The 26,882-nt window shown below is 42.5% G+C and overlaps 1 long non-coding RNA gene across 1 annotated transcript in view; it reads left to right on the plus strand.

The window, feature by feature from the left end:
* The first annotated feature begins 7,466 nt into the window (after window positions 1–7,466).
* LOC141074853 (uncharacterized) overlaps window positions 7,467–26,882 on the plus strand; it is a 135,285-nt gene continuing 115,869 nt past the window's right edge. Inside the window, exon 1 of the long non-coding RNA XR_012227224.1 lies at window positions 7,467–7,858. This is a non-coding gene — a long non-coding RNA (uncharacterized lncRNA). The remainder of the gene's footprint in view (window positions 7,859–26,882) is intronic.

A 26,882-nucleotide genomic window follows, 5' to 3' on the forward strand; every position in this document is an offset into this window, starting at 1 on the left:
TCGCGCACTGTGGCAGGCTCCGCCCATGAAGGCCTGCCCCTTTTCTTCCCACGCGCGCCAAACAGCGCAGCAATGGCGGCAATTGGCGCCAATTTCACACACAATCTTTTACTCGAACACAGTCTATGGCACACAGGACCCGGGGATACCGGGCTCTGTAATCCTGTTCGTGACGCCAAATTGGGCCGCCCTCCCAGGGCTGTGGGGTACTCGGTACCGGGCCGGTATCAGTGGGATGTGTCACAGCAGCGGTGACCCGGACCGTGGCCCTGGGCACCCAAGTAATAGGAAAATGTGAATGGGGGAATGTACAGTTGTGGCCAAAAGTATTGACACCCCTGCAATTCTGTCAGATAATACTCAGTTTCTTCCTGAAAATGATTGCAAACACAAATTCTTTGGTATTATTATCTTTATTTAATTTGTCTTAAATGAAAAAACACAAAAATAATTGTCCTAAAGCCAAATTGGGTATAATTCCACACCAAACTTAAAAAAGAGGGTGGACAAAAGTATTGGCACTGTTCAAAAAATCATGTGATGCTTCTATAATTTGTGTAATTAACAGCACCTGTAACTTACCTGTGGCACCTAACAGGTGTTGGCAATAACTAAATCACACTTGCAGCCAGTTGACATGGATTAAAGATGACTCAACCTCTGTCCTGTGTCCTTGTGTGTACCACATTGAGCATGGAGAAAAGAAAGAAGACCAAAGAACTGTCTGAGGACTTGAGAAACCAAGTTGTGAGGAAGCATGAGCAATCTCAAGGCTACAAGTCCATCTCCAAAAACCTGAATGTTCCTGTGTCTACCGTGCGCAGTGTCATCAAGAAGTTTAAAGCCCATGGCACTGTGGCTAACCTCCCTAGATGTGGACGGAAATGAAAAATTGACAAGAGATTTCAACGCAAGATTGTGCGGATGTTGGATAAAGAACCTCGACTAACATCCAAACAAGTTCAAGCTGCCCTGCAGTCCGAGGGTACAACAATGTCAACCCGTACTATCCGTCGGCATCTGAATGAAAAGGGACTGTATGGTAGGAGACCCAGGAAGACCCCACTTCTTACCCCGAGACATAAAAAAGCCAGGTTGGAGTTTGCCAAAACTTACCTGAAAAAGCCTAAAACGTTTTGGAAGAATGTTCTCTGGTCAGATGAGACAAAAGTAGAGCTATTTGGGCAAAGGCATCAACATAGAGTTTACAGGAGAAAAAAAGAGGCATTCAAAGAAAAGAACACGGTCCCTACAGTCAAACATGGCGGAGGTTCCCTGATGTTTTGGGGTTGCTTTGCTGGCTTTGGCACTGGACTGCTTGACCGTGTGCATGGCATTATGAAGTCTGAAGACTACCAACAAATTTTGCAGCATAATGTAGGGCCCAGTGTGAGAAAGCTGGGTCTCCCTCAGAGGTCATGGGTCTTCCAGCAGGACAATGACCCAAAACACACTGCAAAAAGCACTAGAAAATAGTTTGAGAGAAAGCACTGGAGACCTCTAAGGTGGCCAGCAATGAGTCCAGACCTGAATCCCATAGAACACCTGTGGAGACATCTAAAAATGGCAGTTTGGAAAAGGCACCCTTCAAATATCAGGGACCTGGAGCAGTTTGCCAAAGAAGAATGGTCTAAAATTCCAGCAGAGCATTGTAAGAAACTCATTGATGGTTACCGGAAGCGGTTGGTCGCAGTTATTTTGGCTAAAGGTTGTGCAACCATGTATTAGGCTGAGGGTGCCAATACTTTTCTCTGGCCCATTTTTGGAGTTTTGTGTGAAATGATCAATGTTTTGCTTTTTGCGTCATTCTCTTTTGTGTTTTTTCATTTAAGACAAATTAAATGAAGATAATAATGCCATAGAATTTGTGTTTGCAATCATTTTCAGGAAGAAACTAAGTATTATCTGACAGAATTGCAGGGGTGTCAATACTTTTGGCCACAACTGTAGGTAGATGAATAGTTCGTGACGCCACCTGTGGTGTTCGGCAAGGGAGGTGTTAAGCCGACGCTGCATGCAGATCCACTGGGACTGATGGTATGGTGCAGCAAAGATGTAAAAGCTTCCCACAGGTGAAGCTATAGTCCCAGGGCAGTGTAGATGTGGTCGGCACGGGGATGTAGCGGTGCCAGAAGGGTAGGAAGCAGACAAGACACAGCGGGGTGCAATTTCTGTACCTATACTTGGTAACTGCAGTCCAGGGTCCTGATTACAGATGGTATTGGAGCAGGCTAGCCTGGAAGCAATTCAGGGATTCTCTCTCAGCAGATGGGTTGTGCAGTCTCCTTACTAGCGCTTATTCGAATTAAGTACTCCCAGTACTGAGTTACACTGGAGTTCCTCCGGACAGACAGCTGCTGTTGTGCCCTCAAGTCTTAGATGGGAGTAGGGCATTTACAGCCTCCTACTCCTCGGGTGTCTGTTGCAGGACCGTTAGTATCCATACAACCGTGGAGACCAGACTCCAGTTCATGCGCTCTCTCCAGAGATGAGCTCATCCCCTCCGCTCTATCTCAGCGCTCCTTCCACACGTCTACACACTTCACCCTCTGCAGACTAACTAACTAACCACTCCCTTCTCTTGGCCCTCAGAGAGCACTCCTCCCCTTAATCCCGGTTCAGAGTTCCCCCTGCTGGCCTGAAGTGGAACTGTGTTGCATGCATAGATTGACTGCGAGAGAGATCCATCATTGCCTCCAAGCCTGGCATTACCCTCCCCTGGAGGAAGGCAAAGCCACTGTGGCGACCATACCCCTGGGGGTGCCGCACAATACCAAGGGGAGAGATTATAAAATCAACAAAAGGAGGGAAAGAGAAAGTGCCAGCCACTCTACCCAATTCCACTTCTTTAACCCCTTTCTGCCATATGACGTACTATCCCATCCATGTGCCCTGGGACTTAATTCCCAAGGACGGGATAGTACGTCATAGCGATCAGCGGCGCTCACGGGGTGAGTGCCACTGATCGCGGGTGGGTGTCAGCTGATTATCACAGCTGACACCCGGCACTATGTATACACGTTAACCCCTGGCACACTGCAATCAAACACGATCGCAGTGTACGGGGGTTTAGGGAAGCATCAGCAGGGAGGGGTCTCCCTCCGTGCTTCCCTGAGCCCCCCGGAGTAGCGCGATGTGCTGTGCTGCTCTGGGGGCCTCCTTCCCTGCAGGTCCCCGGATCCAATATGGCAGTGGGACCTTTGGGGGTCTGCAGGGAGCCGGCTTCCTCACTGCCTGCAGAGCGCAGGCATGAGTAAGCCTTGTGCTGTGCCTGTGTGAGATTGCTGATCTGTCACAGCGATCTGTGATGTGTCAGATCAGCGATCTGACACATGACAGTTATGTCTCCTCTGGGACAATGTAATAAAGTTAAAGAAAAAAAGTGTAAAAATAATTTATAAAAAATCGCTAAATAAATATAAAAAAAAATTCCCTAATTCATTTTTTGGAAACAAAAATACACATATTTACTATCGTCGCGTCCGTAATGACCCGCCCTATAAAACTGTCCCATTAGTTAATCCCTTTAGCGAACCCCTTAAAAAATAAAAATAAAAAACAAAGCAAAAAATAATGCTTTACTATCATACCGCCGAACAAAAAGTGCAATAACGCGCAATCAAAAAGATGGATATAAATATCCATGGTACGGCTGAAAACATAATTTTGTCCCGCAAAAAATGAGCCACCACACAGCGTCATCAGCAAAAAAATAAAAAAGTCATAGATCGCAGAATAAAGCAATGCAAAACTAATTATTTTTTATATAAAATTGTTTTTTCATTACATAAAAGCGCCAAAACATAAAAAAAAATAAATGAGGTATCGTTGTAATCGTACTGACCCGAGGAATAAAACTTTCTTATCAATTTTACCGCACGTGGAATGGTGTAAGCGCACCTCCCTAAAGAAATTCTTGAAATGCTGGTTTTTGTGCATTCTGCATCAAAAGCGATCAAAAAATGTCACGTGCCCGAAAATGGTACCAATAAAAACGTCAACTCGTCCCACAAAAAATAAGACCTCACATGACTCGGTAGGTCAAAATATGGAAAAATTATAGCTCTCAAAATGTGGTGATGCATAAACTATTTTTACAATAAAAAGCGTCTTTTAACGTATGACAACTGCCAAATATAAAAATCCACTATGAATAGTAAATCAAACCTCCCTTTACCACCCCCTTAGTTAGGGAAAAATAATAAAATTAAAAAAATGTATTTATTTCCATTTTCCCGTTAGGGCTAGGGCTAGGGTTAGGGTTAGGGCTAGGGTTAGGGCTGAGATTAGGATTAGGGGTGTGTTGGGGTTAGCGTTGGAGTTAGAATTGGGGGGTTTCCACTGTTTGGGCACATCAGGTGCTCTCCAAACGCAACATGGCATCTGATCTCAATTCCAGCCAATTCTGCATTGAAAAGTCAAATGGTGCTCCTTCCCTTCCAAGCTCTGCCATTTCTCCTGTTACCCTTGGGAAAATAAAAAAAAATTGGAGACTAAAAGATCATGTTTGTGGAAAAAATATGATTTTTTTATTTTCACACCAGGGCGTTATAAACTTCTGTGAAGCACTGGGGGGTTCAAAGTGCTCACCACACATCTAGATAAGTTCCTTAAGGGGTCTAGTTTCCAAAATGGGGTCACTTGTTGGGGGTTTCCACTGTTTAGGTACCTCAGGGGCTCTCCAAAGGCAACATGACACCCGCAGACCATTCCATCAAAGTCTGCATTCCAAAACATCACTACTTCCCTTCCGAGCCCCGACGTGTGCCCATACAGTAGTTTTCTCCCTCATATGGGGTATCAGCGTACTCAGAACAAATTGGACAATAAATTTTGGGGTCCATTTTCTCCTGTTACCCTTGGGAAAATATAAAAATTGGGGACTAAAAGATCATGTTTGTGGAAAAAATATGATTTTTTTATTTTCACACCCTAGCGTTGTAAACTTCTGTGAAGCCCTTGGGATTTCAAAGTGCTCACCACACATCTAGATAAGTTCCTTGGGGGGTCTAGTTTCCAAAATGGTGTCATTTGTGAGGGGTTTCCACTGTTTTGGCACATCAGGGGCTTTCCAAACGCGACATGTTGTCCGATCTCAATTCCAGCCAAAAAAGTCAAATGTCGCTGCTTCCCTTCCGAGCTCTGCCATGCACCCAAATAGTTGTTTACACCCACATATGGGGTATCAGCGTACTCAGGTCAAATTGCACAATAACTTTAAGGGTCCTGTTACCCTTGGGAAAATAAAAATTGGGGGTGAAAAGATCATTTTTGTGGAAAAAAATATGCTTTTTTAATTGTACGGCTGTACGTTATAATCTTCTGTGAAGCCCTTGTGGGTTCAAAGTTCTCACTACATTTCTAGATAAGTTCCTTAGGGGGTCTAGTTTCCAAAATGGGGTTACTTGTGGGGGGTTTCCATTGTTTAGGTACATCAGGGGCTCTCCAAACGTGACATGGCGTCCGATCTGAATTCCAGCCAATTTTGCATTGAAAAAGTCAAATGGCGCTCCTTCCCTTCTGAGCTCTGCCATGCGCTGAAACAGTGGTTCCCCCAATATCAGGTATCAGCGTACTCAGGAAAAATTGCACAATAACTTTTGCAGTCCAATTTCTCCTGTTACCCTTGGTAAAATAAAAAAAATTGGACATGAAGTAATTTTTTTGTGAAAAAAAGTTAAATGTTCATTTTTTTTAAACATTCAAAAAATTCCTGTGAAGCACCTGAAGGGTTAATAAACTTCTTGAATATGGCTTTGAGCACCTTGAGGGGTGCAGATTTTAGAATGGTGTCACTTTTGGGAATTTTCTATCATATAGACCCCTCAGAGTGACTTCAATTGTGATGTGGTCCGTAAAAAAAAAATGTTGTTGCAAAAATGAGAAATCGCTGGTCAATTTTAACCCTTATGACTTCCTAACAAAAAAAATTTTGGTTCCAAAATTGTGCTGATGTAAAGTAAACATATGTGAAATGTTATTTATTAAGTTTTTTGTGTGCCATATCTCTGTGATTTAAGGGCATAAAAATTCAAAGTTGAAAAATTGTGAAATTTTCAAAATTTTTGCCAAATTTCTGTTTTTATCACAAATAAACACAAGTTATTTGAATGAAATTTTACCAATAACATGAAGTACAATATGTCATGAGAAAACAATGTCAGAATCAGTGGGATCCATGGAAGCACTTCAGAGTTATTACATCATAAAGGGACAGTGGTCAGAATTGTAAAAATTGGCCCGGTCATGAACGTGCAAACCACCCTTCTGGGTAAAGGGGTGAAAAAAAATTTCTCTTGCGATATCGGGGAACTTCAAAATAGACAGCAAATTTTTAACAATATGACAGCCCGTCCCTTTAAATGGAGGAATGTAAAAACCCGAGGAAAAGCTATTAAATATTAAATTACTGATCGCCTTGTCTGGGTATCTGTTTAGCCAATAAATTAGGTTTTCCAGTCTCACTGGAATCTGCGCTTTTTCCTGAAGGGTCCCTAAATGGTAATTGTTGGGAGGATTGCTTCTTGAAGCATCTTGTCATAGAATGCGCCCCTCTGCAAAAGGAGCATTGATTACGAAATCTGCAGCTGCTAGCCCATTTGCAAGATGACTTGAATACAAAACAACAACCTTTTTTTATAAATGTCGACACATGCTTTTTGGGCTGAGGTTGATCCAAAGGCCTATATCCTTAGAACCCAATTTAACTTCAGGGTGCACTGCTAGTTTTTTGCCTAAAAGCCTCATCGCAATTCAGCCTGGCGATGCCTACAAAATTACGATAAGCCTCAAGGAAAATATCAATGTGTTGAAACAGCTGGCTACGTAATTTAGGGTGTTTCTCTCCTAGGACCCCTGAATAAATAGAAAAGGCTTGAATCCAGTTATTAAATGATTTGTATGTTCTACGCTTCTTTTCGTCAGCATCAAACCTATCATCTCTCTTTTCAAATCTATTCAGCTGATCCCTCAGAGGAAGTAAGGAAAATAAATCAACGTATTGGTTGTTCCAAATTAGGTCTTTGGTAGAAGCACTCAGGTGAAAGCCAAGAGGAGAAAGCTCGCACCTGAGTGCCTCTTTAAAGGGATTGTTAACAGTTAAATTAGACTGAATAGGGGCCTTATCAGTGATAGGCCTAGCAATGGGGGGTGGAACAGTGCTCACAACATCCCCCAAAGCTTCTGATAACAAAATCCTAATTAAAGATTTAATCTAAGCGGGGTTAACAGACAGGGGAATATTCATTGTCTCACCCCTGTCAAACACTCCAATGACGTTGTCCATGTCCTGTTTGCAGCCAGCCTGTTTCGAGCCCTGCCTGACGGACGAGCACAGCTGATGGGAAGTAGAGGGAGATGCAATGTCATCATCTTCTGAATGCGTTGCTTGAAGATCCACTGCTCCTGATATATGGCAGGAAGCTGAGGCAAAGGCAAAGGCCGCCGCCGCCCGTGATGAAGATGTCGCTGCAGCGCTTTTACGGCTGCGGTGTTCACAGGTTCTGCCAGCAGCCTCAGATGATGTAGCCATCGCAGGTAGTTGATGGTGTGGAGGATACCATGGTGGACTGCAAGATTTCGCGGTCTTGGAGCGGTGGGACTACGACCTCCCTTCCGCCGTGCTGCTTCCTGTCTTTGAAGATGCTGAGCGGGGAGAGTAAGGAGACCGGGGTTTCCGTCTCTGGGACCCGACACTCAGCGACTGAGTCCTGGAGCTGGGGGGAGCTTCTTGAAGGGGAGGGAGAGCATCAGAGGCTGCCAAAGAAGGTCTTATAGCAAGGCAGCCCCTCAGCCACTCCTCTCCGCCTTCCTCACCGGCCCAGGATATCAGCTGCCACAGGAGCTCTTCCATAATCAGGTAAACTTGATGTTCTTTTCTTCAGTGGTGTCTGACATTGAGGAGAATACTGCAACAGCTGGGTTTAAATACACAGTTTCTGCCTGCCAATTTTAGAACGGACCAATCAAATGCACAGAAAAGTGTGCCAAAAAAATGGTTACAGCCAGATAAAAGAAGGCTCTTGACAGACTTCATAACTGACTAGTGACCTTTATTTGACCTCAAAATTCTTAATCCATTACAAATGAAATCTTTTTGCAGAAATTTTAAGCCTTACAAATCCATTAGATTCCATAAAAAATGTTACAAATCTTCAAAGAATTTTCTAAAGTCTCATATTACAAAATTAATGAAACTAGGTCTAAAATTCTGGATTTCCTCCCAAGTAATACGGTAATACTGGATATTAAAAATTGTTCGGATTTTGAGTGGCAGAAAGAAGCTATTACCTTCCTGGGAATCTCCATTACTAGAAATTTTCGTAAAACGGTTGAATTTAACCTACAAAAAAATATTAAAGATACTCAAACGGAGCTGACCAATTTGGCGAAACACAAAGCATCATGGAAGGGTAGGATTATATTACTCAAACTTTTCACACTTCCGAAAATCCTTTACATTTTTAGAGCCATTCCATTAGTTATTCCATTAAAATTTCTTAGAAAGTTATAAAAAATAGTGAACAATTTTGTGTGGAATAAGAAAAGAGCCAGGGCAGCTTTTAATATTCTTTCCAAAAATAAATTAAGGGGAGGTCTTGCTCTTCCAAATGTAATAAATTTTTATTATACTAATCTAATTATACAGTCACTAGATTAAGGCCCGATGCTATCGCATCGAGAGGATAGTGACACACCTCTTGCCATGTTAACCCTCAATACACACACACCTCCTCAACACACACTCCTCTCACCTTTCACCATCTCCACTCACATCCACTCACTCTTTCACTCCACATACGACCCTTTCTCTCACTCCGTCTCTCATACTCACACTGTCATCGTCGCTGCTCCATGATCCCCGACATCTTCTTCCGCCGGCGCCATCCTGGATCCTGACGTTGTCCACGCCGGCGACATGTTCTTGCGGCCATGCCATCTTGAGTATTCTGAAATCCTGCGAGTGGACATTAGTGGCTCACCATTGTCATTTTGAAACACGACTGCTACTTCACTGACAGTGGGATTATTGTAGCGTCGAGGGTCTTGAGTACGATCTTGTTTAATAGCCATAGTGATGTTTGGCATGACAGTTCCGTTTTGTAGAGATTTAATTTTTTCTTGTTCTTCCACATCACGTAACATTTGATAAGCTTCCACAAAAGGATTAATAGTTTGGATTTGAAGGGCAATAATGTTCATCAATGTAGGATGACATTCTTGATTTTCTTTACATCGTAAGCGTTGTTCGTTTGCGGTAGTGGTATCGAGAATGTAAAGTTGGGCAAATGCGCGTTGCTGGTCATCTGAGGGATGTAGTGTTCCAGTTCTATGATAGATCTGGCCATGTATGCGGAAACAGTATGGGCCATATCCAGGAGGTGGTGAAATATTTGCACCCATGGAGGCAAAAGCAAAGGAACTGTTAATACTTCGAATATTATCCATGAAATTTTTGCTAAATTCACTTTGCCCTTTCAGCAAACGTGTAAAGACATCAGGATATTGTAGTATGGGTACATGGACTTTACCCTTCTGACAGCAGAGCGTAAAGTTGTTATCAGAAGGTATCTCTGCTACAAAATGCAAAGCTTCGCAATGCTCACATACATGGGTCATGTCACCACAGCTGTGTTCGGTAATACTATTTTCATCATTAGTGAAAATGTGAGGTTGTAGTAGAAGTGCATGTCCAACCGATGGGGTGCGCCTAGTTTTGAGACCAACGTATATTTGTCTTGGTTGCACTTTCTGCGGGCTAACTGCAGCTTGTATGTGAAGAAACTGTGCGTTGGTATTGACTAATGGTGGTTTTGATAGGGCAGAAACAGATTGCTGATTAGTTATGTCAGTGAACGGCATATAGGATGAAGTGTGGTAGTAACTTGTTCCACATGCTGATGTGGAAGCATCCTGTTGTGAGTCTACTAATAATGATGAGGAAGAAGCCGTCTGTTGTTGGCAGTGATGGCGTGTAGAGGCTTCTTCAGCCAATGTAATAGATTTAGAGTTAGGGGATTCGTGTGTGAGACGACGGCGTTTATAAGCCTTAATCATGTCAAGTCGATGCTGTTTTTCCTCAGGAGTCTCATTAGCATGGCGTTGTTTTTGTCGTAGTGCTAAAGCTGCTTTCCTTTCACTGGCATTGGCATACTGTGCATCGGTATTGAGTAATGGTGGTATTGATAGGGCAGAAACAGATTGCTGATCAGTTATGTCAGTGAACGGCATATGGGATGAAGTGTAGCAGTAAATTGTTCCACATGCTGATGTGGAAGCATCCTGTTGTGAGTCTAATAATAATGATGAGGAAGAGGCCGTCTGTTGTCGGCGGTGACGGCGTGCAGAGGCTTCTTCAGCCAATCTTATGGATTTAGAGTTAGGGGATTCGTGTGTGAGGCGACGGCGTTTATAAGCCTTAATCTTCTCAAGGCGATGGTGTTTTTCCTCAGGAGTCTCATTAGCACGGCGTTGTTTTTGTCGTAGTGCTAAAGCTGCTTTCCTTTCACTGGCATTGGCATACTTTTTGTTATGACTCATGTTGGCACAGGTAAAGGAGTCTATTTGGCAGTTATCTGGCAGTGAAGAAGGCGTCCTGGAGTATTGTAGAGTAAACAGATACTAATTGACCCTGTAATTGCCCAGCAGTAGTTATGAAGTGGTAGTGGCAAATTGGCCCTGTAGTTAGACACCGGCAGAGGAGCAAGGCAGCAGTAGTTATGGCGGTAGAGGCAAATTGGCCCTGTAATTAGACACCGGCAGAGGAGCAAGGCAGCAGTAGTTATGGCGGTAGAGGCAAATTGGCCCTGTAATTAGACACAGGCAGTGAACAGTCAGAGGAGCAAGGCAGCAGTACTTATGGCGGTAGAGGCAAATTGGCCCTGTAATTAGACACCGGCAGAGGAGCAATGCAGCAGTAGTTATGGCGGTATTGGCAAATTGGCCCTGTAATTAGACACCAACAGAGGAGCAATGCAGCAGTAGTTATGGCAGTAGAGGCAAATTGATCATGTAATTAGACACCGGCAGAGGAGCAAGGCAGCAGTAGTTATGGCGGTAGAGGCAAATTGGCCCTGTAATTAGACACCGGCAGAGGAGCAAGGCAGCAGTAGTTATGGCGGTAGAGGCAAATTGGCCCTGTAATTAGACACCGGCAGAGGAGCAAGGCAGCAGTAGTTATGGGCGGTAGAGGCAAATTAGCCCTGTAATTAGACACCGGCAGAGGAGCAAGGCAGCAGTAGTTATGGCGGTAGAGGCAAATTAGCCCTGTAATTAGACACCGGCAGAGGAGCAAGGCAGCAGTAGTTATGGCGGTAGAGGCAAATTAGCCCTGTAATTAGACACCGGCAGAGGAGCAAGGCAGCAGTAGTTATGGCGGTAGAGGCAAATTGGCCCTGTAATTAGACACCGGCAGAGGAGCAAGGCAGCAGTAGTTATGGCGGTAGAGGCAAATTGGCCCTGTAATTAGACACAGGCAGTGAACAGTCAGAGGAGCAAGGCAGCAGTACTTATGGCGGTAGAGGCAAATTGGCCCTGTAATTAGACACCGGCAGAGGAGCAATGCAGCAGTAGTTATGGCGGTATTGGCAAATTGGCCCTGTAATTAGACACCAACAGAGGAGCAATGCAGCAGTAGTTATGGCAGTAGAGGCAAATTGATCATGTAATTAGACACCGGCAGAGGAGCAAGGCAGCAGTAGTTATGGCGGTAGAGGCAAATTGGCCCTGTAATTAGACACCGGCAGAGGAGCAAGGCAGCAGTAGTTATGGCGGTAGAGGCAAATTGGCCCTGTAATTAGACACCGGCAGAGGAGCAAGGCAGCAGTAGTTATGGGCGGTAGAGGCAAATTAGCCCTGTAATTAGACACCGGCAGAGGAGCAAGGCAGCAGTAGTTATGGCGGTAGAGGCAAATTAGCCCTGTAATTAGACACCGGCAGAGGAGCAAGGCAGCAGTAGTTATGGCGGTAGAGGCAAATTAGCCCTGTAATTAGACATCGGCAGAGGAGCAAGGCAGCAGTAGTTATGGCGGTAGAGGCAAATTAGCCCTGTAATTAGACACCGGCAGAGGAGCAAGGCAGCAGTAGTTATGGCGGTAGAGGCAAATTGGCCCTGTAATTAGACACCGGCAGAGGAGCAAGGCAGCAGTAGTTATGGCGGTAGAGGCAAATTGGCCCTGTAATTAGACACAGGCAGTGAACAGTCAGAGGAGCAAGGCAGCAGTACTTATGGCGGTAGAGGCAAATTGGCCCTGTAATTAGACACCGGCAGAGGAGCAAGGCAGCAGTAGTTATGGCGGTATTGGCAAATTGGCCCTGTAATTAGACACCAGCAGAGGAGCAATGCAGCAGTAGTTATGGCGGTAGAGGCAAATTGATCCTGTAATTAGACACCGGCAGAGGAGCAAGGCAGCAGTAGTTATGGCGGTAGAGGCAAATTAGCCCTGTAATTAGACACCGGCAGAGGAGCAAGGCAGCAGTAGTTATGGCGGTAGAGGCAAATTAGCCCTGTAATTAGACACCGGCAGAGGAGCAAGGCAGCAGTAGTTATGGCGGTAGAGGCAAATTGGCCCTGTAATTAGACACCGGCAGGCAAAGGAGCAAGGCAGCAGTAGTTATGGCGGTATAGGCAAATTGGTCCAGTAATTAGACACCGGCAGTAAACAGGCATAGGACCAAGGCAGCAGTAGTTATGGTGGTACAGGCAATGCCAAGCGTCCGCACAGCAAGTCGGCGTGAGGTAAATGACGCAATTTCACGAATGCAAGATGGCGTCGGCGAAATCTCGTGAGATTTCGCCGACGTCGTTAACACCTCTTGCCATGTTAACACTCAACACACCACACCGCCTCAACACACACTCCTCTCACCTTTCACCTCCACTCATGTCCACTCACTCTTTCACTCCACATACGTTCCTTTCTCTCACTCCGTTTCTCATACTCACACCGTCATTGTCGCTGCCCCGACATCTTCCTCCGCCGCCGCGATCCAGGATCCAGACGTTCTCCAGGCCGCCGACATGTTCTTGCGGGACGCCATCTTGGATTTCGTGAAATCCCGCGATATTCAAGATGGCGTCGCCGCAACAACATGTCGCTGGCGTGGACGACATCGGGATCCAAAAAGATGGCGTCGGCGAAATCTCGCGAGATTACGCCGACGCCATTTTGGATCCCGATGTCGCCCACGCCAGCGACATGTTCTTGCGGGACGCAATCTTGGATTTCGTGAAGTCCCGCGATATTCAAGATGGCGTCGCCGCAACAACATGTCGCTGGCATGGGCGACATCGGGATCCAAAATGGCGTCGGCGTAATCTCGCGAGATTTCGCCGATGCCATCTTTTTGGATCCCGATGTCGTCCACGCCAGCGACATGTTGTTGCGGCGAAGTCATCTTGAATATCGCGGGATTTCACGAAATCCAAGATGGCGTCCCGCAAGAACATGTCGGCGGCCTGGAGAACGTCTGGATCCTGGATCGCGGCAGCGGAGGAAGATGTCGGGGCAGCGACGATGACGGTGTGAGTATGAGAAACAGAGTGAGAGAAAGGAACGTATGTGGAGTGAAAGAGTGAGTGGACATGAGTGGAGGTGAAAGGTGAGAGGAGTGTGTGTTGAGGCGGTGTGGTGTGTTGAGGGTTAACATGTGCGTGTGTGTGTGGTGACGTCACCGGTTACAACTGGACGGAAGTTGTTACAACCGGAAGCTGGTTAGGGCATTTATTATTATAGATTACATTGGATTAATGCTAACAATACTCCAGCATGGACAGAGGTTGAAAAATTTTACAAGAATAATGATCCTCTTTCTAAACTAATTTTGAACTTCCTTTTATTTTCAAGTCCAATTACTACTATTTCCCCAACTATGTGGGCTACTCATCCGGCTTGGAAATATTTGGCCAAATCTCAATCTCATAATAAAAAAGTTACGAGATATCTGCAACTTAAGAATGTTTCTTTGAAATTCTTTGGGCTAGTCTTGGGGATGGAAATTCCGAATCGTTGGAATCAGGCAAAGGTCACTTTAGTCAAAGATCTATTTGATGGGAAGGAGTTTATGAGCAACGAATTATTGCATCTCCAATGTAGTTTCTCCTCTCAAGATCTTAAATTATGCCTAATGATTAAAGAATACATACTGAAATTTTTAGGAAAAAATTGCTTATCACAGAATCTACCAGCTTGCTGATTTGCAACCCTAAAAACATGGCACACTGGAAATCAAGAAACATTTATAATTTTCTAAATTCGAATCAGGAGATTGAGAACACTCCATATATGCTTAGTTGGGAAAAGGACCTCAATATTACATTCTCTCTTGAGCAATGGTATTGTGCTTTTAGAACAACATATTCTTCGAATATCTGTGCCTCCGTTCACGAGTCATACTACAAACTCACATCTAGATGGTACTTTACACCCTCTAAATTGGCCCAGATTTTTCCAGGCAAATCTCCCGACTGCTGGAGAAACTGCGGTTTCTCGGGCAACTTGATTCATTTGTTTTAGGAATGCCCTAAAATCAGGCCTCTGTGGATAGAAATCGCCAAAATAGTAAACAAAATTATCAAACCAAACGTAACTTTGACACCTCAGATGGCCTTACCGTCGTTAGAGCTAGATGGAATTCTCCCTTCTTATAAAGCTACAGTAGTACACCTTTTCTTGGTCACCAAAAATGCTATAGCAGCTTTTTGGAGGGACGATACTATTCCAAATATAAGTGACATAACAGACAAAATGACGTTACACAGTCAATACGAGAAGCGTCATGCTACAGCAAATAACTATTATGAAACCTATCATAGAAGGTGGAAACCCTGGTTAGACTTCGCCTCCTGATATGTACTTTGTTATTTCTCTCAATCTCTCTTAAATTCGGAAACCAAATTGTTGTCTCTGACTTTATTGTTTAAGGATAGCACAAAACTGTTAATGTTTTTATAGATAGGCATTTTATAAATATTACTGAGTAATAAGATGTAACACATTACTGTTATATTTTTCTTGTAAACCTTCTAATGCTACAGTTATACAATACTGTTCATTTTAATATAGATAGGTATTTCAATTTTTACTGATCAAAATGATGTAACACATTACTGTTAAATTTGTGTAACCCTTTCTAATATTACTGTAATGGTACATTACTGTTAAATTTGTATTTTATTTTTATGTAAAAATTTAATAAAGAGATTTTGAAAAATGATCAATATATCCTCACAGTCTGAGATTAGGGTATTCTCGGATAAAGAACAGATATATGCTCATAATAAAAAATAGTTTATTTTATTCAACAAAATTAAAAATGACTGCTATGTGAAAAAGCAGAAAGAACCTGCATGAACATTCAAAATGCAGAATCATAAATGTATCACAGTATAGAGAGCCTCATGAGGTCTGTAACTAGCAATAACAGCAACAACTGGATCCAATCTATGAATGTGTAATCGGACAAAAGCAAGGTGAAATGTAAACCCATATAAAGTGCATAGCGCAATTATGAACACCCTTCATTTGTCCGAAACATTCAGCTTGATGTTCACAATTAGTAATGATTATATGGTTTCAACAACTTGAAATAATATTTGAGATGAAACAACCTATTTGTGAGAAGCTTAGTGCAGTGGATAGGGTACTCAGCAAATAAGATGTTAACTGCGTTGCTGAAAAGACATTTAAAGAGAGGAAAACTCAACTTACTTAGGAAAAATGCATCATGCTGGCATGTGAAGAGATGACCCCGACGCCGCCGTTTCGCCAATGCTTTTTCCAAGGGGTGTTAATAGAGAAGAGAAGGAAGCTCAGTAAGTATTAATGTCTCAATATCAGGTAACGAATCATCGCGCAGAGAGTGGGCGGTGCATGGATCACTCACTAGTCACTCGTAGCTAAAAAAGTGACTCTCTGGACTTGGAACGTATGCTTGGAACGCACGCTATCCGGGTGTGCACGACTGGTAGTCATCGAGTGCTGTGCGTGTACATGAGCACGATCTCAGCGTGATGCTTATGTAGCAGGACGGATAGCGTATCCTAGGAGGAGCAGTGTACAAAAAGGAGGAGATAAGAACCCATATGGCTCAATGTTTCCAAAAATGGAAAATGTATATAATTCAGCCTAATAAGAACAGGAAATCTCTTTATTTAGCTTGCAATATAGATTTATTTAGATTTGCAAGCTAAATAAAGATATATTATTTAATTTAAAAAAAAAAAAGAATTGTGATGTCATTTGCTTGTCCAACCTCTTCTTTTACATTCTCCATTGAAGACCATAATACTATTACATACCATGTTCCAATATAATGTTTACACACAAAACAAATATAAAAGAATATAATACAGTCATATGTTAAAGTTTGGGCACCCCTATTAATGTTAACCTTTTTTCTTTATAACAATTTTGGTTTTTGCAACAGCTATTTCAGTTTCATATATCTAATAACTGATGGACTCAGTTATATTTCTGGATTCAAATGAGGTTTATTGTACTAACAGAAAATGTGCAATCTGCATTTAAACAAAATTTGACCGGTGCAAAAGTATGGGCACCCTTATCATTTTCTTGATTTGAACACTCCTAACTACTTTTTACTGACTTCCTGAAGTACTAAATTGGTTTTGTAACCTCATTGAGCTTTGAACTTCATAAGCAGGTGTATCAAATCATGAGAAAAGGTATTTAAGGTGGCCACTTGCAAGTAGTTCTCCTATTTGATTCTCCTATGAAGAGTGGCATCGTGGGCTCCTCAAAACAACTCTAAAATGATCTGAAAACAAAGATTATTCAACATAGCTTTTCAGGGGAAGGATACAAAAAGTTGTCTCAGAGATTTAACCAGTCAGTTTCCACTGTGAGGAACATAGTAAGGAAATGGAAGAACACAGGTACAGTTCTTGTTAAGCCCAGAAGTGGCAGGCCAAGAAAAATATCAGAAAGGCAGAGAAGAAGAATGGTGAGAACAGTCAAGGACAATCCACAGACCACCTCCAAAGACCTGCAGCATCATCTTGCTGCAGATGGTGTCACTGTGCATCAGTCAACAATACAGCGCACTTTGCACAAGGAGAAGCTGTATGGGAGAGTGATGCGAAAGAAGCCGTTTCTGCAAGCACGCCACAAACAGAGTCGCCTGAGGTATGCAAAAGCACATTTGGACATTTTGGAAGAAGGTCCTGTGGACTGATGAAACAAAGATTGAGTTGTTTGGTCATACAAAAAGGCGTTATGCATGGAGGCTAAAAAACACAGCATTCCAAGAAAAACACTTGCTACCCACAGTAAAATTTGGTGGTGGTTCCATCATGCTTTGCGGCTGTGTGGCCAATGCCGGCACCGGGAATCTTGTTAAAGTTGAGGGTCGCATGGATTCAACTCAGTATCAGCAGATTCTTGACCATAATGTGCAAGAATCAGTGACGAAGTTGAAGTTACGCAGGGGATGGATATTTCAGCAAGACAATGATCCAAAACACCGCTCCAAATCTACTCAGGCATTCATGCAGAGGAACAATTGCAATGTTCTGGAATGGCCATCCCAGTCCCCAGACCTGAATATTATTGAACATCTGTGGGATGATTTGAAGTGGGCTGTCCATGCTCGGCGACCATCAAACTTAACTGCAATATATAGAGACGTTTTGGCACAACTTCAAGAGTGGTGGTGCACAAGTAGGATCCCAATCCGTATACTAGTATAGAAGAACTTGGCACACACGTGAATGATTGCAAGTGAAAAAGGGAGTGTTTTAATAAGATACAGTACATACAGTAAACGTTTCGGTCACAACGACCTTCGTCAATGTACTGAAAATAAAAAATTACAAGACTTTACAAAATTTCAAAATAAATTAAACAAAGTATATACAAAATGGATAATCTTGGGTACAAGTATATGCAGAAATTTAAAGTTATGCCGTATACCAATAACAGCTTATAGCAAAATTGTGATACAAGATTTGATAATCACTGACACCCTGAGGACTCAAGATTGTAGATACGCACATACCAATATAATGTACTGACTGCACTTGTATAGAGGGCAACCTGTTCTATAGAGAAGAGATATTATGTAGTATGTGTTTATTATGGATGCCCATACCACAGTCACCATGTGCCCATAATATCAAAGAGGTGCTACATACCATAAGGAATAATGCTAAAGCATGGAGGGTTAATTTGTCTCCTTAGAAGAGACTGAAAATAAGAGGTACTAGAGTGAACTATTCGTGCCATGCTGCTGATCCAGAAGTTAGTAGCAGCAAAAAGGTTTCTTACCGTTGGTGATAACGTGGAACGGTAACTAGTCTGGACGCGGTTTCCATCGCTTGTCTCCCGTGGTGTGGGGAGTGCGCACGGACCGTGTTATATACATGGTGATAATCACCGCTAACCGGAAGTGCTAGGGCGGAAGTGCCTTAGCGTGCGGTCCAGCCATGCCGGCTAGTGTGTTCCACAGGCAGGAAGGACGTAGACAAGGGGCGTGTTCAATGTCCGTCAATCATAGGTTACCAACATAGGCTCTGCTATACTTAGCGTGCTGATGTATCAGGCGGTGACTTAGTGCAGCGGTATAAAGGCTCTCTATCATTGTGCTGATCAAGTGGGAAGGTGATTATTGTGATTCCATGTTTTACTGAGAGTGAGTTCAATTCCGAGGATTCTGTAATGAAGATTGATAATATTAGTATGATGTATATTATAAGCTGTGTCACAATCTCAATGTATACCATGAATAAAATAAAATAAACATCACAATAGACAGCCACTTAATGAGATTAATATCTATGATGATAGAAAGGATTGCACATCATACTCTTTATTTAACCCCTTAGGTGCTAATGTATTCAATTCATGAATCCAAAACGCTTCTCTTCTTTTAAGTAATAAAATGCGATTACCTCCCCTGCGTGGTGTATGGACCTGCTCTATTACTTGAAATTTTAACTGGGCAATGTTGTGGCCTGCTGTGATAAAATGGAATGGAATAGGGAGAAGTAAGTTTTTACACCTGATTGTGGATTTGTGTTTGGAAATCCGGTCCCTGATGGGCTGTGTGGTTTCTCCTACATAGAGTAGCCCACAAGGACATTTAATGAGATATACCACAAAGGACGTGCTGCAGGTATAAAAGTCCTTGATATTATATCTTTTGCCAGTGTAAGGATGAAAGAATTGGTTACCTTTAAGTACATTGTTGCACTGTGTGCACTGTAGGCAAGGAAAGGTACCAAATTTTGGATTCATGAGGAAGCGCTGTTTTTTAGGAGATTGTGATGAGCCAATATCAGCTCTTATTAGATGGTCACGTATGTTACGTGGGCGCCTGAAACAGGGTAAAAAAGGTTCTTTGAATTCCTTAATATTCGGATGTGCCGTGCTAAGAAGGTGCCAATGTCTACGTATGCTTGTGTGGAGGCGGTATACTAAGGGGTGGTAATCATGAACAAAGGGGATACTTTGGTTCATGTTTGATTTAGGTGGGGTGGTGGAAGGGGCCATAGATTTTTTGGGGTATCCCCTTTCTACAAATTTTTGGCGCATCTCCTCCATGCGTTGTTCACGAATTTGTTGATTGGACACTATTCTTTCAACCCTTTTCATTTGAGATTTGGGTATGGCGTCTTTCATTTTAGTGGGATGGAAGCTCTCATAGTGGAGCAGACTATTCCGATCAGTAGGTTTGACATAAATGTCAGTTGAAAGACTGCCCGTTTCATCTTTAATGACAAGGGTATCCAAGAAATTGATCTCCCTGTAACTGTATGACATGTAAAATCCAGACCAGGCCAGGAGGAACGTAGGCGAGAGAAGAAACAATTTAATGTGTTGAGAGTACCCCCCCAAATACAGAATATATATCTTCGATATACCTTTTCCACATCACAACATGTGTGCGGAAAAGGTCATCCATGTAGATTATATCTTCCTCATAATGTGCCACAAAACAGTTGGCATACGGGGGCGCAGTATTTGAGCCCATAGCTGTGCCTTTGACTTGTAAATAGAAAGTGTCCTCAAATAAAAAGTAGTTTTTTGTAAGGAGGACACATAGTATGTCACAGCATAGGTTCACCTTTTCTGGGTGGAAATGTGACAATTCCAATAATCTACGTACTGATCTTAGACCTTCCGTGTGTGGTATTGACGTATACAGGTCTTTAATGTCAAAAGTGACCAGTAGAGCTTCATTAGGGATCTGGCCTAAATTACGTATTTCGTCAAGAAATTCTCCCGTATCCAGTATAAAAGAGGTTGTGCGTCTTATGAGGGGGGGTTAGGATTTTTTCGAGATATTTCGAGACAGGCGAAAAAATAGAGTCTGTGGAGGCCACAATGGGTCTACCAGGTGGGTTGTCAAGGCTTTTATGAATTTTAGGTAGTATGTAAAATACTGGGGTGATGGGATATTGTTTTGTGAGATATTCGCAAGTTTTTTTATCCAGAACTCCTCTGTTGGTATATTTCAAGAAAATTTCTTGAAAGAGGTTTTTTATTTCCTGAATGGGATCGCCCCTTAAAGGTTGATATGTGGATTTGTCCCCCAACTGACGGTATATCTCTTTCAAGTACATAGATTTGTCAAGGACTACGACTGCTCCCCCCTTGTCCGCGGGTTTATTAATTATGTCCCTGTTATCCTGTAAGTTACCTAATGCTTGTTGGTCTAATCCCGACATGTTCCTAGGGAAGTGAACTTTGCCCCTATTTATATCATCCCTCAGTTCCTCAAATGTACCATTAACAAAAGAGATAAACGTCTCTAACGCATGGGAACCTGGAGGGGGCCTATAGTTACTTTTGTTTCTGAGGCCAAGTTCTTCTATACTAGTATATGGATTGGGATCCTACTTGTGCACCACCACTCTTGAAGTTGTGCCAAAACGTCTCTATATATTGCAGTATAACCCTTACGTTGAGCACACTTCATTGGGCAAATGACCTCATTAACGTTCTCATATAATGCCGAAGAAACCTCTAACATTATAGCACAGTCCACTTTATCCTCTGACTTTCTTAAAATTCCCCCCAAGAAAACACGGGGACGGGATCTAGAGAGGGAACTCAGACGGTGCACCAATCTTGAACTTCATTGTGCTACGCTCACTGAGTATCTAAAAGTGCAAAGGATACCTAGGGGTCTACGTGTTCCTTTACGACCCACCCTCTTTAGTGATTCTCAGGATTTTTGCTCACGCTTTGAACAAATTATTAATAAATGTTCTTTTGATCTCATGACCCTCACGGTAGAGCATCTTCATCGAGGAATCTCCAAGTGTAAAGAAGAGATCAAGAACATTGAGAGCCAATTAACCTCTTCCATTCCTATAGAAGAATTCAACACCCTGAAGACCAAGATAAACGGGATTATAGAACAGCACCGGCAGGATACGGAAGCAAGAAAAAGAAGTAAATTTGCCAGAGACACAGAAGATTACGAACTCAATAGGGTCTATAAATGGCGGGAATCTTCCAACTCTGTAAATCTCTTTCCAGGTTCCAACTACAGGTCCTCAACAGATGTCTCCACGTCGGGATCGGACCACGAGAGATACTCTCCTATGAACCGTTTTTTAGGACAAAGACGTCGACCTACCAGAAGAAGAGGACCCGTAGAGGAAAAAGATCCACGGAAAAACATGGACTACAATCGAGTGACTCGCTCCCAGGTAACAACCCGCTTGTAATTAATTTGTCATCCAAAAGTCTTAGTATAGCGGAACATCAGTTACTACAAAAGGGCCTTTCCTTTTGCCCAAGTTATAAATTTAACACTTTTAATCTTGACATGGACCTACAAAGGTTCTACAGACTACTTAGACTGAAATTACAATTTTCTGACAATGATAGTAGTATTGGTCCTGTTACCACCCCATCCAACATGGTGATTTCTTCAGATAGTTTAGGCCTCAGAAATAAAAGTAACTATAGGCCCCCTCCAGGTTCCCATGCGCTAGAGACATTTATCTCTTTTGTTAATGGTACATTTGAGGAACTGAGGGATGATATAAATAGGGGCAAAGTTCACTTCCCTAGGAACATGTCGGGATTAGACCAACAAGCATTAGGTAACTTACAGGATAACAGGGACATAATTATTAAACCAGCGGACAAGGGGGGAGCAGTCGTAGTCCTTGACAAATCTATGTACTTGAAAGAGATATACCGTCAGTTGGGGGACAAATCCACATATCAATCTTTAAGGGGCGATCCCATTCAGGAAATAAAAAACCTCTTTCAAGAAATTTTCTTGAAATATACCAACAGAGGAGTTCTGGATAAAAAAACTTGCGAATATCTCACAAAACAATATCCCATCACCCCAGTATTTTACATACTACCTAAAATTCATAAAAGCCTTGACAACCCACCTGGTAGACCCATTGTGGCCTCCACAGACTCTATTTTTTCGCCTGTCTCGAAATATCTCGAAAAAATCCTATCCCCCCTCATAAGACGCACAACCTCTTTTATACTGGATACGGGAGAATTTCTTGACCAAATACGTAATTTAGGCCAGATCCCTAATGAAGCTCTACTGGTCACTTTTGACATTAAAGACCTGTATACGTCAATACCACACACGGAAGGTCTAAGATCAGTACGTAGATTATTGGAATTGTCACATTTCCACCCAGAACAGGTGAACCTATGCTGTGACATACTATGTGTCCTCCTTACAAAAAAACTACTTTTTATTTGAGGACACTTTCTATTTACAAGTCAAAGGCACAGCTATGGGCTCAAATACAGCGCCCCCGTATGCCAACTGTTATGTGGCACATTATGAGGAAGATATAATCTACATGGATGACCTTTTCCGCACACATGTTGTGATGTGGAAAAGGTATATCGATGATATATTCTGTATTGGGGGGGTACTCTCGACACATTCAATTGTTTCTTCTCTCGCCTACGTTCCTCCTGGACTGGTCTGGATTTTACGATGTCATACAGTTACAGGGAGATCAATTTCTTGGATACCCTTGTCATTAAAGGTGAAATGGGCAGTCTTTCAACTGACATTTATGTCAAACCTACTGATCGAAATAGTCTGCTCCACGATGAGAGCTTCCATCCCACTAAAATGAAAGACGCCATACCCAAATCTCAAATGAAAAGGGTTGAAAGAATAGTGTCCAATCAACAAATTTGTGAACAACGCATGGAGGAGATGCGCCAAAAATTTGTAGAAAGGGGATACCCCAAAAAATCTATGGCCCCTTCCACCACCCCACCTAAATCAAACATGAACCAACGTATCCCCTTTGTTCACGATTACCACCCCTTAGTATACCGCCTCCACACAAGCATACGTAGACATTGGTACCTTCTTAGCACGGCACATCCGAATATTAAGGAATTCAAAGAACCTTTTTTACCCTGTTTCAGGCGCCCACGTAACATACGTGACCATCTAATAAGAGCTGATATTGGCTCATCACAATCTCCTAAAAAACAGCGCTTCCTCATGAATCCAAAATTTGGTACCTTTCCTTGCCTACAGTGCACACAGTGCAACAATGTACTTAAAGGTAACCAATTCTTTCATCCTTACACTGGCAAAAGATATAATATCAAGGACTTTTATACCTGCAGCACGTCCTTTGTGGTATATCTCATTAAATGTCCTTGTGGGCTACTCTATGTAGGAGAAACCACATAGCCCATCAGGGACCGGATTTCCAAACACAAATCCACAATCAGGTGAAAAACTTACTTCTCCCTATTCCATTCCATTTTATCACAGCAGGCCACAACGTTGCCCAGTTAAAATTTCAAGTAATAGAGCAGGTCCATACACCACGCAGGGGAGGTAATCGGAAACCTTTTTGCTGCTACTAACTTCTGGATCAGCAGCATGGCACGAATAGTTCACTCTAGTACCTCTTATTTTCAGGCTCTTGTTAAGGAGACAAATTAACCCTCCATGCTTTAGCATTATTCCTTATGGTATGTAGCACCTCTTTGATATTATGGGCACATGGTGACTGTGGTATTGGCATCCATAATAAACATCTACTACATAATATCTCTTCTCTATAGAACAGGTTGCCCTCTATACAAGTGCAGTCAGTACATTATATTGGTATGTGCGTATCTACAATCTTGAGTCCTCAGGGTGTCAGTGATTATCAAATCTTGTATCACAATTTTGCTATAAGCTGTTATTGGTATACGGCATAACTTTAAATTTCTGCATATACTTGTACCCAACATTATATCCATTTTGTATATACTTTGTTTAATTTATTTTGAAATTTTGTAAAATCTTGTAATTTTTTATTTTCAGTACATTGACGAAGGTCGTTGTGACCGAAACGTTTACTGTATGTACTGTACCTTATTAAAACACTCCCTTTTTCACTTGCAATCATTCACGTGTGTGCCAAGTTCTTCTATACATCAAACTTAACTGAACTGGAATTGTTTTGTTAACAGGAATGGTCACAAATACCTTCATCCAGGATCCAGGAACTCATTTATAGCTACAGGAAGCGACTAGAGGCTGTTATTTTTGCAAAAGGAGGATCTACGAAATATTAATGTCACTTTTATGTTGAGGTGCCTATACTTTTGCACCGGTCAAATTTTGTTTAAATGCAGATGGCACATTTTTTGTTAGTGCAATAAACCTCATTTGAATCCAGAAATATAATTGAGTCCATCAGTTGATATATGAAACTGAAATAGCTGTTGCAAAAACCAAAATTGTTATAAAGAAAAAAGGTTAACATTAATAGGGGTGCCCAAACTTTAACATATGACTGTATATATTTTCTCTAACATTTGCCATACTACCATATCAGCATATAGTGCTCTTATACTGCTATATAGTGCTCATATACTGCCATATAGTGCACACATACTGCCATATAGTGCTCATATACCACCAAACAGTGCTCATATACTGCCATACAGTGCTCATATACTGCCATATAGTGAACACATAAAGCCATACATTGCTCATTTACTGCCACATAGTGCTCATATACTGCCACATAGTGCTCATATATCGCCATATAGTGCTCATATACTGCCATATAGTGCTCATACACTGCCATATAGTGCTCACATACTGCCATATACTTGTCATATACCACCAAATGGTGCTCATATACTGCCATATAGTGCCCACATACCGTCTTATAGTGCTTACATATTGCCATATAGTGCTCATATACTGCCATATAGTGCTCACATAATGCCATATAGTGCTCACATACGGCCATATACAGCTCTGGCAAAAAATAAGAGACCACTGCACAGTTTTACAAAAATCAGCTTCTCTACATGTCTGACAGTCATTCCAACCAGAGTACACCTCATTCTACTCAATGTGCTACTGATTAGGTGATCACCTGAACCAAATCTTATTTAACGAAGGAAAGTATAAAAAACCCTGCTGTAGTGTTCATATTCCTCTTGCAATAGGACAAGCAAGATGGCAAAACAAGTGCTAATAATATCCCAATAGTAATAGGAATGAAAAAATAACTTATAACTATGCCAAAGGAATTGAAAAGAAAAGTCTTGAGTAAGGAAAAGAAGGGCTCAATTCTGGCTTTACTAGCAGAGGGATACAGTGAGCGTCATGTTGCCTCCATCCTTAAAATTTGTAAGATGGCAGTCCATTACAACAAGGTCAAACATCAGACATTGGGGACAACAAAGCTACAGACCGGCAGAGGGCGAAAACTTCTCTCCACTGACCGGGATGACTGTCATCTTATTAGAATGTCACTCAGCAACCGCAAGATGACATCAAATGGCCTACAAAAGGAATGGCAGCTGGGGTGAAGTGCACGGCAAGAACAGTTCATAACTGGCTCCTAGAGGCAGGGCTCAAGTCATGTAAAGCTAGAAAAAAACCTTTCATCAATGAGAAGCAAAGGAGAGCAAGGCTGAAGTTTGCCAAAGACTATAAGGATTCGTCCATAGAGGACTGGAGTAAGGTAATCTTCTCTGATGAGTCTAATTTTGAGCTTTGCCCAACACCTGGTCATCTAATGTTTAGATGTAGAGTTGAGCGAAACGGGTCGAAAAATTTCAAAAGTCGCCGACTTTTGGCAAAGTCGGGTTTCATGAAACGAAACCCGACCCTAGGATGAGGTCGGCCACGAGGTCGGCGACTTACGCGCCAAAGTCGCGTTTCAAAATTTTGTTTTGCGCTCTTTCTCAGCCAATCAGGATCCATGGACACTGTGGGCAACGTGATGACATAGGCAGGGGTCACCACCATCTTTGAGAAGGGCATGCAAGTGATTGGCTTGCTTTGGTGGGCGTCACAGGGGTTATAAAAGGGCGTGCACGCCGACCGCCATCTTACTTCTGCCGATCTTAGCATAGGGAGAGGTTGCTGCTGCTGATTCTGTAGGGAGAGCGTTAGGCAGGGAAGAAGAAAAAAAAAACTGCTTCTGCTGCTAGCGATTTTGCCTGTACAACACACCAGTCACTGTGTGTGCAGTGCAAGGGGAGGCTATATTGTGGTGGATCAGCGGTGTTGGTTGTTAGGCTGCCTTCTAAGGCTTCCTGACAGCTGCATTGCTGTTTACCCACTGCTCTGCAAACTGCTTTTTTAAAAGCAATCCCAATTTTTTTTTTTGGCCTGCTGAGGTACTGAGCGTGCATTTTTTCACACCATACAGCGGTGTACGCTCCTCACACAGTACCGTGTAACGGCTGTTATCACAGCCACAGTGAAGCTATCTGTGTGTCCCTCTGTGAGAATAAGTCGACGACATGTTCCATTCTTACAGACCTGCACCTACTAGTTTTGTCTAGCTTTCAAATAGTTAAATATATTTGCTGTTTGATCACATTCAAAACTATAGAGAGACAGCGTGTGTCAGTCCGTATACTTAAAAAACACGG

The sequence above is a fragment of the Dendrobates tinctorius genome, unplaced genomic scaffold (genome assembly GCF_039654945.1).
Source record: "Dendrobates tinctorius isolate UK_male_01 unplaced genomic scaffold, ASM3965494v1 ptg000015l, whole genome shotgun sequence".
In the NCBI taxonomy this organism is placed as follows: domain Eukaryota; kingdom Metazoa; phylum Chordata; class Amphibia; order Anura; family Dendrobatidae; genus Dendrobates; species Dendrobates tinctorius.